General features: G+C 40.3%; 1 long non-coding RNA gene across 1 annotated transcript; it reads right to left on the bottom strand.

The window, feature by feature from the left end:
• Positions 1-315: 315 nt before the first annotated feature.
• Positions 316-1,453, bottom strand: LOC113118792 (uncharacterized). The gene is made up of 3 exons (XR_003294376.1): positions 1,283-1,453; positions 1,120-1,194; positions 316-972 (listed from the first exon to the last, which is right to left on the bottom strand). It is a non-coding gene; the product is annotated as an uncharacterized LOC113118792 (long non-coding RNA).
• Between the last annotated feature and the right edge of the window lie 1,926 nt (positions 1,454-3,379).

The following is a 3,379-nucleotide window of genomic DNA, read 5'->3' on the forward strand; positions in this document are numbered from 1 at the left end:
CAATCTGTAACATACACACAAAAGCAAACCAGAAGACAACTGATGATAGATAAGGATCACCGCTCGTAACAAAATTAAATTCTCGGTCAGTTGCGGCCACCGTTTCTTTCCCCACCCCACAAAATACACACTCTAGAACAATACAACCATTTGCACTCAGGCTTCTTTAATGTATGGGAACCCTGCCGACTACGCCAAGTGTGACCTAGGCTTGCTGGTCGTTATAAAATAGTCGACGAAATTGACTACGCCACCCACAAATTCTAGGACGTGGGACCCTAACAATGATCTAATCTCTTTTTTTGGTTTTTCTTTGAATCACACAGGTGGTTCAAATAAATGAACTAGAAGCCAGAGTACAAAAAGGGTTGCTTTATTTTCCAGAATGAGCAAAATTTTATCTTCTCTTAAGAGTAGAAGGACTTGGTAAAACCATCCATGACACCAAAGAAACCAATAAAAAAAATAAACTAATTACAACAATTAAACACCACTCTGAATGGATTTAAAGTAAACCAAATTAATTTCCAAAAGAAATAACACTCAAACCAAATCAAAATCTAACAACATTCAATAAGAGAAACCAATCATTAGACTGATATTCACATTAATTAAACAGAGAAATCATACTTTAACCCAAAAGAAAACATAAGAATGGCACTCAAAATAACACCCAAATCAACCTAGAATACTAAAATGGGAAATATACCACATGGGAGGAAGAAAAAAACAAACCCAAAAGTCAAACCCAATCAAAAAAATATAAAGAAAATAAAAATCAAACCCAATCAAACCATTATACGTAAAACACACAAATCAAACAAGGCCTCCCAATACAGCACTATACCATTCAAATAAGACAGGCAGATCCTGCAAAATGAATGCCACAAATCAAAAAAAACAAAACAACCAAATCCCAAGTTTGGTGGGGAAAAAAAACGATGGCCACTTGCCAAAGAAGGTTTTGATGTCCTGTAATTAAAACCATTTAAATTTTATTACACACCACATTCTACATTTAACAATCAAGAAAATACTCACGTTGCTAATGTATTAATGCTCCTTTAAAGGATACTTAAAGTGTATAAGTCTTTAAAAACTAGCTTAATCATTACTTACGTCCAGTGGTCGTAACAAAGCGCAAAATGACAAGTGCACTCTGCTCTCACCTCGATCATTAAAACCGGAACAATCCTACAACACATTTACTATGGTAAATGCGAATCTTACTACCAAGCATCTCCTTTACGATAAACATGATTAAAACAACAGGTTTACTCACTCCGAGTTTTCGGACACAATAGGTCAAGCCGTTCCTTCAACGCGCCAGCAGAGGAAGAAACACAAACTCGCTCACCAAGCGTAGAACGAGAGCAAACGCTGTTTCCTTGACGCCCGCGAGACTTTATACGCCACCTACCCATTACGTCATCTACCTACCTAACCGCACAACATACTCATACCGGTTACATCTATATATATATATATATATATATATATATATATATATATATATATATATATATATATATATATATATATATATATATATATATCTATCTGTAATCAATCTGCCAAATGACTGGACACTGCATGCAACCTAAATGCCTTGACTGATTTTTTTTTAGGCATCATTCTATGTGTCAGACTAAAGAAATGCTTTTCACATTTCCCCTGATTCGTTCAGTGACAGTTTTGCCTGGTAAGCATCACAAAAGAGTCCTCTAGCATGGCTGAAAAAGCCCAGCTATGTGATCTAAAACCAATTTCACTGTTAGAATAATCCAACACACATTTCCTTATCTTTCCCTTGCAGTCCAAACACCCAGGCATAACCGTGAGAGGTGAAGCATGGGAAAAAAAAATAGAATCTAATTTTAAAGGTAAGGACCAAACAAAAGCGATGCTTTAAGAGTGTTACCGAGCAGGGATAAACAGGTGTTTGGCACACCATGAAAAGGTGATTTCACATGAACACTCAGTTTAATTGGGTCTCAAAGCTCTGGCCTCCTGCTAAGAGAACAGACCTGCGATTTGGCCTTTCCTCTTCTCTCTCTAGCAACAGCAGATCTGAGGAACCTTCTTTGTGCGACCTTTGATTTTATAATCATCCTGTATCAGTGTTTGGATTTTTTTTTTTAAAGGCAGTATGGAAATGAACAGTGTCTAAATGGTGTATAGTGACTTTTAGGGTCGAAATTTATCTGGGCAATTTTCAAGCCATGTTGAGGTTTATCTTGTGCAGTCAAATAGCGTGTGGCACTCCAGAAAAAAAAGACTTTGTAATTTTGAAAAATATTCTATGCAGGGTTAATATTATTCATACACTATTACCGTCACACCCCTTTGAATTTTTTGTTGTGTTTTCATCCCTCATGTGCTCTGTTGGACCCAGTTTCTTTATCTCCTTGATTAGATTAGTTCCCTTTCAGTCAATCACTTTCAACGCCACGTCGGTGACCGACGTAAAATGGGATATCGCTTCAACACAAGTATGTGTTTCTCCCAGTGAGCCTTCTTGCACAGACACTGTGCAAAGTCCGCGAGGACAAGGAGCAAGTCTTGCTAGTGGCGCCGTATTGGCACACTCGGACCTGGTTCCCCGAACTAGTGCTCCCCACGACAGCCCCTCCTTGGCTGATTCCTGTGAAGAAGGATCTACTGACTCAGAGACGGGGCACCATTTGGCACCCATGTCCGCCTTGAAGTGGAACCTGTTCATCGAGTGGTGTTCTTCTTGCCGAGAAGACCCCCGAAGATTCCCGATTGCAGTCGTGCTTTCCTTTTCTGCAGCAAGGGCTGGAGCGAAGGCTGTCTCCCTCCACCCTCAAAGTCCAGATTGCCGCTATTGCTGTGTACCATGACCCCATGAATTGCGTCGGCCATCGACGTGGCGTCTCTGTTCCCTACTTCGGGGAATGAGGGTTACCATACGTGTGTGCAGGTGCCAAGTCATGTTGGAAAATGAAATCTGCATCTCCATAAAGTTGGTCAGCAGCAGGAAGCATGAAGTGCTCTAAAACTTCCTAGTATATGGCTGTGTTGACCTTGGACCAAGGTTTTCAAGGTTGACCTTGAAAACACAGTGGACCAACACCAGCAGATGACATGGCACCGCAAACCATCACTGACTGAGGAAACTTTACACTGGACCTTAAGCAATGTGGATTGTGTGCCTCTCTTCTCTTCCTCCAGACTCTAGGACCCTGATATCCAAAGGAAATGCAAAATTTACTTTCATCAGAGAACCTAACTTTGGACCGCTCAGCAGCAGTCCAGTCCTTTATGAAGCGAGACGCTTCTGGCACTGTCTGTTGTTCAAGAGTGGCTTGACACAAGGAATGTAACAACTGAAACCCATTTCTTGCATATGTCTGTG

The sequence above is a fragment of the Carassius auratus genome, chromosome 18 (genome assembly GCF_003368295.1).
Source record: "Carassius auratus strain Wakin chromosome 18, ASM336829v1, whole genome shotgun sequence".
Taxonomy (NCBI): Eukaryota; Metazoa; Chordata; class Actinopteri; order Cypriniformes; family Cyprinidae; genus Carassius; species Carassius auratus.